Source organism: Ochotona princeps, chromosome 6 (assembly GCF_030435755.1).
Source record: "Ochotona princeps isolate mOchPri1 chromosome 6, mOchPri1.hap1, whole genome shotgun sequence".
NCBI lineage: Eukaryota > Metazoa > Chordata > Mammalia > Lagomorpha > Ochotonidae > Ochotona > Ochotona princeps.
In genome coordinates this window covers 15,515,149-15,524,921 of record NC_080837.1, presented here as the reverse complement: position 1 = coordinate 15,524,921, position 9,773 = coordinate 15,515,149, and the positions used below count along the sequence as shown (strand labels likewise).

The window sequence follows — 9,773 nt, the reverse complement described above, 5'->3', positions numbered from 1 at the left end:
TGAAAGTTAGAATTACTGAGAGAGATTGATCTTCTATCTGATGGTTCACTTCCCAAATAACCACAGCAGTGGAGCTGGGTGTTCCAAAGCCAAGAACCGGGAGCTTTGGGTGCAGGACCCCAAAGACTTGGGCCATCCTTTGCTGCTTTCCCAGGCCACAAGCAGGGAGCTGGATGGGAAGTGGAGCAACCAGGGCATGTACTGGAGCCCATGTGGGATGCCAGTACCACAGTCTTAATCCGTTATTCTACAGCACCAGTCCCTGCACCCTCTCCCCTTATCTCCTTCATGCCTGAGGGACCTAGCTCCAGGCTGAGCTCACTGTTCTTGGGCTTTCACTGGCCAACCCTGTACGGAGGGGCCTTACGACAGTCGCGATGCTTTTCCAAGTGGCTGCCAGCGCTGGGGTAGTTTCCCACCTGCTCTCTTGCCTTTCTGCCTCTGTCCTGCCTTCACACAGGTTTCCAGGGTCCCTAAGGCCCGTGGGCCCGTGCTCTTGCTTTGCGGGCTAGGAGCCCTGGACACTCTCCTCTGCGCTGGTAGGAGAGCTGACAGTTTTAACAGCTGATGTCACCTCTCAAAAATGTCCCCTCCCTGGAGCCAGCAGCCCAGTGTTTGTGGTGGAGGAGGCTGGTCAGTGTGGCATGGCCAGGATGCTGGAGACTTACAGGTCCGATGCCCGGGCTCCGGAGCTGGATTGGGCCAGGAGGCGGATGTCCCTTACAGCTGGGGGACTCTTACTGCCTGCCTCACACACACACACAGAGGACCCTGAATACAGCTAATTTAGAAATGTAAATAACATTTTTAAAGAATATCACTCGATAGCAAAAGCATTTTAATTTATCAAACTAATCCACCCGTGTCAACCTGTTTTTCCCTGTGTGAGAAAAACGAAGATCATCTGTTTTGATAAAAGTTGCAAAAAAGTGAATACTACTCCATGAATAAATAGTGCTTCTAAATTAGTCAGAACCAGCATACACCCCCTTCTCATTCAATAGATGCTTTTCAAAACTTTGTTCCTTTTAAGATTAAATTAATTTCAAGTTAATTCATATAGGTAAAGAGAATTCACATTGAATGAACATCTGCCATGTACTGATGGACACCTAAGTGAGAAACTTTTTTAAAACGTTTCGGTTACAAGTCGGATGTACTCCCTGCAGCCTCTTGCGCGTGGTGGGAGTAGAGATCACAGAACCACCCTGTGAGCTGCTGAAGATCTCGCCTCCGACAGTAACGTCCTCTCCTAAGTGACAACAAAGGTCTAAAGACTCACAAATCAGTGTCCCCATTAAAACATGACCTTTATGCTACAAGCACGTTAAGTCCGTTTGAACCAAACTGCCACAGAGGATCTTTAAAGCAATCACGATAATCTGTGAAAATATTCAGAGTTGTTTCCTGCAAGAAAAGGTTAAAGTATCAGTCATGTCTATTTTAAAGCTGTTGGAGACAGAACAATGAACATGAAAGAACGGTAACAAAAAGGAAAACTCCTTCCCACGAAGATCTGTTAGAGGAAGAAATTGAAAACAGCAAACACTGTTTAGGCCCCACCAACGAGAGGAACAAATAGATATTCATCTGAAATTACATTAATGGCTGCTGTTTACAATACTGAGGACACAAACCATGGGTACTAATTTGTCCCTGAATTTCATATTCAGAATTTCCCTATATTAATATTATGACAATTGTTTCAACAAAAAAGCACTTGTTTTCATAATCCAGATAATCTAAAGACATTACTGGCAACATCACACTGACAAACTGCACTCATTGGCTTTGAAATCACCCAGTTCAAATGGACAGATGCTGCTTGTTTCCTCAGGACCCTAACACTACCTTACAAAACCTGGGATCCCAACTCACTCTGTAACTCTGTTAAATAAAATCTTATAAGAAAAGACTGGAATGTCTGCGATCATTGTGATTTTTTTTTTTATAATCTATTTTATTGTGTTGTTGTTGACAATCTTTTCATAGTTAATTACAGTTAAAGAAAGAAAAAGAAAAAAAAAGGTTCAGGGGGATAGGGAAGTGGGCAATACTATTATGTCCATATTGTTTCCATCATGTATCTGAGGTAAAGGGGGATATTGAGGGAGAAGCCCCACCCGGTTTCCCGCCCACCCCGAGTCCCGGATGTGGGGCATGCTCTGAGATATGTGCTCGAGTGGTGTTAATAGTTCTCCAGTTATGAATCGCTGCCAGTTTCGCTCGATGAGGTCGTCCACTGATTGACACGGTCCATCATAAAGTCTCCATTTGCCCCATTTTTCGCTGCTAACATATAGCTGAGATGAATGATTGATCTGCTCTGTCTTCTGTCTTTTCTTGATTAGAGTTCTGAGTCCAGCAGTTCGATTGGGGAGATCTCCAAAAAAACTTTGAGGTATTCCCAGACTAGTTTCTTGCATGTTCTAGCAAGCACAGGGCCCGGCACAGTCCATCACCCCAATCAGCTGGTGGTTGCAATTGCTGGGTTGGTTCTGTTTTCAGTCCCGAGTTGCACTGGAACCAATGGGTGTTGCAGTCCAGTCTGGTTCTGCCCAGCACGTACTCGGCCCTCACACTAACCAGTGGGAGCTGCAGCCTAGTTGGGGCGACCCACGATAACCCTCACCCGGCCCGCCCCTGGTTTGCCAGTATGTGTAGCAGAAGACCAGTCTGTCCCCCATCCCATTTGGCTCTGGCACTTGTCAATGGGTATTAAAGCTTAGTTCTATCTAACCAACTCAACCATCCAGCCCTCACGGGTGTTGTTGAGTGCCTCTCTATCTAGCCATCCTAGCCCCCGTCCTAGTTTTCATGCCCTCCCACGGGACTAGTGACCCAAGAAGGGGGAACCCACTTTTTCCCTCCCAGGTCTCTCTGTCCCGGTTTATGCACTCTTTAGGTGGTTCTGTGATTTGACTTGACAGAATTTGTCCCCAGTGCCAGCTTCTGCGGCTATGCCCAAACATCCCTCACCCACTCTAATTTATGCTTGCACCAGCAGAAATAATCAGCCCAGCCTGGCTTTTCCCTGATCTATTCCACATGCAGCGCACAGGTGTTGTAGCCTTGCATAGTCTAGTCTGTCTCTATCCCAGCCCACGCTCTCCGGTGGGAGTAGCTGTCCGGCAAGGGAACCAGCCCCTTAATCCCCCCGCCAGTTCTGCCCCTCCCTTCCTTCCTGGATCTCACGTGTGCTGGTTGGGTGCTGCATTCATATCCAGTACAGGCAACCACGCCCTGGCATTCCATAATGTGTACTGGTTTTGTCGCGACCAAACCCGGCTCATCCCACACTCTGATCTGGTGATCGGATTTGCCAGTGGGTGATATGGACTGCATTGTGATTTTTTTTAAAAAAGATTTATTTATTTTATTTGAAACTCAAAGTTACAGAGAGGAGAGACAGAGAAAAAGATCTTCCACCTGCTGGTTCATTCTCCAAATGTCTGCAATGGCCAGATCTGGGCCGGTCCCAAGTTGGGAAGCAGAAACTTCCTGGTTTCCCACATGGGTGCACGGGCCCCAGGACTTGGGCCATGCTCCACTGCTTTGTCAGGCCATTAGCAAGGAGCTGGATTGCAAATGGAGCAGCTGGGACTAGAATCAGTGTCCACATGGAATGCTGGTGCCACAGGGCGCAGGATTAGTCTACTACCTACTCTGCTGACGCCATTGTTGTGATTTTAGTGGGTGTGGACAAATTGGCCTTCTTCAAAAGTCACTTCAACCTGTGAACTGGAGCACATTCAGCCAATGTGAGTGGAGATGAGATCAGGGTTTGTGGCTCAGGACTGAGCACCCACAAGGCCAGCCGATGGCTGTGGGACACCCTGGCCAATCCTTCGGAGCTGCCATTACCAGTGCGTACAGCAGGCAAGGCCCATTTCTGTGCAGAGCCAATTCCATTTCCCTTGTGAATGCAAAACTGTGGTTATAAAGATCTTTATCCCATTCTGCAGACCAGGAGACAGAGGCACTTGCTCACCTGACCAGCAGCAGGCGTGGGGTCAGTCTGAGACTCCACTTCCAGCAGTTTTCCCATGATCCCTGCTGCTTTCTCTTTGTGAAATGAAGTCCGGGGGCAGGGGTGCTGGGTCATGGTGTAGCCGGTTAAGTGCACAAGTGAAAGTGTGTCCCTTCCAAGGTTAGATGGCTGCAGACCTGGGAGCCTCCCCCAGGCCTTTCTTGCGTGCCAGCTCTGAGGGATGGCAGCTGCCCTCCTGGGGGATGCCCACAGGCCCAGGGACTCGAGTCTGTAGCCCAGAGTCAATCGGATAATGACCTGCCCACAACTCGGGATGCACCTGGAAGTGGGTCCTCTCTGCACCTGATAGCATTCCAGATCCCCGACCCACAGCTCCCAGGGAGTGGGGGATAATATGCTGGGTAACAAAGTCTCACAGCTGGGGTGGGGTGCTCGGTAGCCCACTAGGGGTACCCAGTGCCTGGCAGCCCCACCCATCCTGGTGTTGACATCCCCTGTGGCTGGACATCAGGGATTGGGTTTAGTGCCTTGCGAAGACCAAGTTCATTTTACTGAACATCTGCCTTTTTTGAATGTAGGATCATCTAAGGATGAGGCCAAGAGTCTAACCATGATGAGTGCTCATCAACCTCCCTAAATTACCACCTGCTGCCCAAGGCAGGGGGCTTGGTCAGGCCGGGCCACCAGGAGCACCTTGGTTCCTTCTCAGGGAGGAGGAACCACCATTTCTGCATTCTCTCTCTTTTTTTTTTTTTTTTTTTTTTTTACAGAATATTCACTTTTTAAATTTTTATTTGAAAGGCAGATTTATAGCGAGAGAAAGGAGAGGCAGAGAGATCCTCCATCCACTAGTTCACTCCCCCAGATGGCACAATAGCCAGATCTGGGCTGTTCTGAAGGTGGAAGCCAGGAGCCAGGAGCCTCCTCCAGAGCTCCCACATGGGTGTAAGGCTCCAAGGACTGGAGGCAGCCTCTGCTGATTTCCCAGGCCACAAGCAGGGAGCAGAATTGGAAGTGGAATAGATAGGACTCGAACAAGTGCCCAAATGGAGTGCTGGGCCACAGATGGAGGATTAGCTTTGATAAGCTGCAGTGCCAACCCCCAGAATTATTCATTATTTTGTTTATTTGCCTGGGGTGGGGCACACTCGCACCTGCTGATTTGTATATTACATGGCCTGTGTTGGCTAGGGCTGGACCAGGCTGAAGCTGGGAGCTGGGAGCTCAATGCAGGACACCCACGTGGTGGCAGGAGCCTCCTATGGTACACGTCAGTAGGTACACAGCCTCCCAGGCACTCCACCTGCTTTCCAGCAGGGACCCTCTCCCCTGCCCCACAGCCGCCTGGACTGTCTGCTTTGTCTGAACCACACAGGCAGAACCTCAGGCCTCGCCTTCAGTGCCCAGGACTCAGAAAATCCCTTCCTCTTATGAAAGCCAATCTCCCGATGCTCGCTGCCTTGACTGACCTCGTTGGTACCCGCCCTCCAGGCCACTAAAGGACCCCCATGGCTTTGCCCAGTTCTCTGCTCCTGCAGCTCCAGCTCTGCTCCCACCTTAGGCTGTGAACCGCAGGCCCCAGCGGCTTCCAGCTTCTGTCACTGTGACCAAGCAAACAGGAAGCAGCTGAGTCACCCATTGTCCTCCCGGGCTGTGGCTGGCTGCGCCCTGGGTTCTGGTGTCACGGAAGGACAAGGAGAGGAGAGGCTGGCGCCAGGGAAGCCAAGCCTTGGCTCTGGGTCTCTCTGCATGCTCTGGGGAAACCCCAGGCAGCCACAGCCCAGGCCTTGGGATGGGACAACCAGCTCTGGCTTCAGATGTGTGCGATGCTAGACGTGGGCTCTGTTTTCCCCTGGCCATGGCCTTGGGCTTGGCTGCTGATTCAAAATTCAGTTGCCCCATTAGGGTCAGCAGGGTGGGAGACATGAACAACTCCCGCCACCTGGGCTCCCCTCCAACCAGAGAGTCAGGTTTAATTGCCTGCTTCCCCAACCCCTTTATTTAAGTGGCAGAGACAGAGGCAGAGAGTGAGAGGTCCCCATAGGCGGACTCACACCTTAAGTTCCTAAGGACAACTGGGAGGGGTTCAGGTTGCAGTTGGGAGCTGGGAACTCCCTGCTGCCTTCTAGGGATGCCTAAGCTGGAATTGGGAACCAGAATCGTAGAACTGAATCCAGGTCCTCCAGTGAGCGGTGTGGGTGTCCTAAATAGTGTCTTACCCTCTAGGCCATGCAGCTACCCCAGGCGTGGTTTCTAATTTTAGTATATGTGCTGCCTAAGCGAGCACAGGCGGAGTTTTTTTTAAAAAGACTTATTTATTTTTATTATAAAGTCAGATCTTCCGTCCGATGATTCACTCCACTCCCCAAGTGACTGCAAAGGCCAGGGCTGAGCTGAGCCAAAGCCAGGAGCCAGAAGCTCTTCTGGGTCTCCCACACAGGTTCAGAGTCCCAAGGCTTTGGGCCGTCCTTGACTGCTTTCCTAGGCCATAAGCAGGGAGCTGGATGGGAAGTGGAGCTGCTGGGATTAGAACTGGAGCCCATATAGGATCCTGGTGCATTCAAGGCGAGGATTTTAGTTGCTAGGCTACTGCGCTAGACCCTACATGCATAGTTTTTAAAACATCCCAATAAGGGCTGGCGCCATGGCTCAATAGGCTAATTCCCCACTGTGGCATCTGACATGAGCACTAGTTCATGTCCCGGCTGCTCCCTGCTTGTGGCCTAGTTAGGCAGTTCAGGATGGCTCACAGACTTTGCACCCTACGCCCACATGGGGTAGCCAGAAGAAGCTCCTGGATCCTGGCTCCTCACTTCAGGTCAGCTCAGCTTCAGCCACTGCGGCGGTTTGGGGAGTAATCCAATGGATGGAAGATCTCTGTCTCTCCACTCTGTATATCTGCCTTTCCAACAAAAATAAATAAATCTTAACAACAACAACAACAACAAAGGATCCTGATGATTCCAAAGTGCAGCCTGGCTTGAGAAATACCGGATTGGTTGTTTGCCTTCCTAAGCCTCAGCCTGCCATCTCTCAAATGGGACGGATGCTGCCTGCTTCCCATGGCTGCTGAGAATCAAGGGGTTCTGGTGTAATCAGACATTGTGAGAATTGTGGACACTAGCCTGTCGGAGCCTTGCGCTGGGGAGGGCCTGAGAAGAACTGGGGAGTTCTCTCCACCTCTAAGAACCCAGATGGAGGAAGACGAGGCTGGAAAGGGAACCAACCCAGCAGTTGCAACCACCAACTGATCGGGGTGATGGACTGTGCCGGGCCCTGTACCTGCTAGTACATACAGGAATCTGGTCTGGGAACACCTACGACAAAGTTTCTTTGGGGATCCCTCCAATCGAACTGCTGGACTCAGAACCCTAACCATGAAAAGACAGAGGACAGAACAAGTAAACCACCTCAGCTATATGTTGGCAACGAAAAACTGGGCAAATGGAGACTCCAAGATGGACTATGTCAATCAGTGGATTCTTCAATAACTTCATTGTGCTTGGAGTGGCAAGATTGACAGCAATTCATAACTGTTGAACTATCAAAACCACTTGAGAAAGATCCTCGGAGCATGCCCCACATCAGGGACCTGGGGTGGGTGGGAGACTGGGTGGGGCTTCTCCCTTAAAATCTCCTTTTACATCAGATATATGAAGGAAACAATACGGAACTAATTGTCTTACACATCTTCCTGTAGGGTTTGAAGCTTGTTACCCTAATTATGTAAAGATTGTCAAAAAAAAAAAAAAAAAGAACCCAGGTGGAGACTACAGGGGTAGACATTTGGGAAGAGGGAGACGGCGCGAGTGCAGTCCTGTCTGCTGCCCCCTCGTGGCCATCTCTCGAAGTGCCAAAATTGAAGTTGAGACCAGCAGGTTCTGCCCGCAAACAGCTTCTTGGTCCATGGAAGAGAAAAACTGTGAGTGCACAGGCCTCAGAATCCAAGACATGGTGGTCTGTTAGAGAGGAGGGGTTCCAGCTAGAGGAAGTGCGAATGGCAAGGCAGAATACGCATCACCAAGGGCGGGCCACAAGGCCAAGAGAAGCCCCTGCTGAGGTTGTGCCTCTTGGGGTCACCTGTAGGCCATGAGGTATGAATGGGGGCGAGGGGCTGGCTAGAGACCAATGTGCGGAAGCCGCCGCTGTCTCCTGGTGGGTGAGCCCAGGAGTCGGATCTGTGTGACTCGCTCTTTGGAAGAGAAGCAGCAAGTTTCCCTTCCGGCGTGACTTGAGTCGTGTATGAGCCAGCTGGCCCTGTGCTCTCTTGTCACTTTGTGTGTCCTGGGTTGCTACATTAATCATTGTTTATCTTTTTAGATAACTAGTTCCTTCTGAGAACGCATTTGCCAGTCAAGGTCACCTTAATCCAACTTGGAGGTTAAGATCCAGATCGTTGCAAGCCAGGCTATGGCACCACAGGGGTTTGCCCAGCCCTGGGGAGGGCGAATTTCCCAGTGTCAGCATCTCAGCTGCCTCTTTCCCACTGGTAAGGCAGCTCCCAGAGCTGGCCAGGTGACTTCTTTATGCCTTATAAGCTCTTTTTTAAAGATTTATTTATCTTTATTGCAAAGTCAGATATACAAAGAGGAGGAGAAACAGAGAGGAAATTCTTCCGTTTGATGATTCACTCCACGAGTGACCGCAACGGCCAGTGCTGCGCCGATCTGAAGCCAGCATCAGGACCTTCCTCCAGGTCTCCCACGCGGGTGCAGGGTCCCAAGGCTTTGGGCCGTCCTCCACTGCTTTCCCAGGCCACAAGCAGGGAGCTGGATGGGAAGCAGGGCTGCCGGGATACGAACCGGTGTCCATATGGGATCCTGGCGGGTGCAAGGCGAGGACTTTAACCGCTAGGCCACCACGCCGGACCCCTTACAAGCTCTTTGATGCTTTTGAGATTATTTTAAATATCACCTGGCATGATATCCTAGTGGCTAAATCCTCACCTTGCATGCGCCAGGATCCTATAACGGCACTGGTTCGTGTCCCAGCTGCTCCACTTCCCTACCAGCTGCCAGCTTATTACCTGGGAAAGTAGTTAAATGGCTCAAAGCCTTGGGACCCTATACCCACATGGGAGACCTGGAAAAGGCTTCTGGCTCCTGGCTCCAGATCAGTTCAGCTCCAGCTGTTGTGGCCACTTAGGGAGTGAACCAGTGGACAGAAGATCTTTCTGTCTCTCTTTCTTTGTAAATCTGCCTTTCCAATAAATAAAATAATTTAAAATAAAATAAACAAAATGCCAAAGGCGGGCTAGCCTGGTAAGACAAGAGGTGGGTTTTGGCTCATGGTCCTAGAGGTCTGGCCTCTGGGGATGGTATTCGTGCTGGCAGAGTCTTAAGGTGGCAGAAAGACCACTGGCACGGAACAGGAACATGAGCTACTGTACTGTTCTTTATAGGGGCACCAGGACTCAAACCTGGGGATCCACCTGAGCACCCCATCTATTCTCCTCACTACCTGACAGTCCAGCTAGAAACAACACAGAGCTGGAAGGAATCTCCACTTTCTTAGCACTTTGTTTTTCAAACAAATAAAAAATATATTTTAAAAGTTATGCATCCTGGGTCCGGCACTATAGCATAGCAGTAAAAGTCCTCGCCTTGATCGTGCCAGGATCCCATATGGGCGCCGGTTCTATTCCCGGCAGTCCCTGCTTCCCATCCAGCTCCCTGCTTGTGGCTTGGGAAAGCAGTCGAGCACGGCCCAAAGCCTTGGGACCCTGTACCCGCGTGGGAGACCTGGAAGAAGCTCCTGGCACCTGGCTTCGGATTGGCTCAGC

The 9,773-nt window shown here is 50.5% G+C and overlaps 1 protein-coding gene across 2 annotated transcripts in view; it reads left to right on the top strand.

The window, feature by feature from the left end:
* The window catches only part of ZWILCH (zwilch kinetochore protein), a 72,567-nt gene that overhangs the window by 58,373 nt on the left and 4,421 nt on the right, over window positions 1-9,773 (top strand). The window contains exon 19 of one of the 2 annotated variants that reach the window (XM_058665644.1): window positions 1,064-1,086. The exons of the other annotated variant lie outside the window; for it this stretch is intronic. The gene's annotated coding sequence lies outside the window, so the exon portion shown is untranslated. Of the gene's footprint in view, window positions 1-1,063; window positions 1,087-9,773 lie in introns of those variants that run through there. 2 annotated transcript variants of the gene reach the window in all.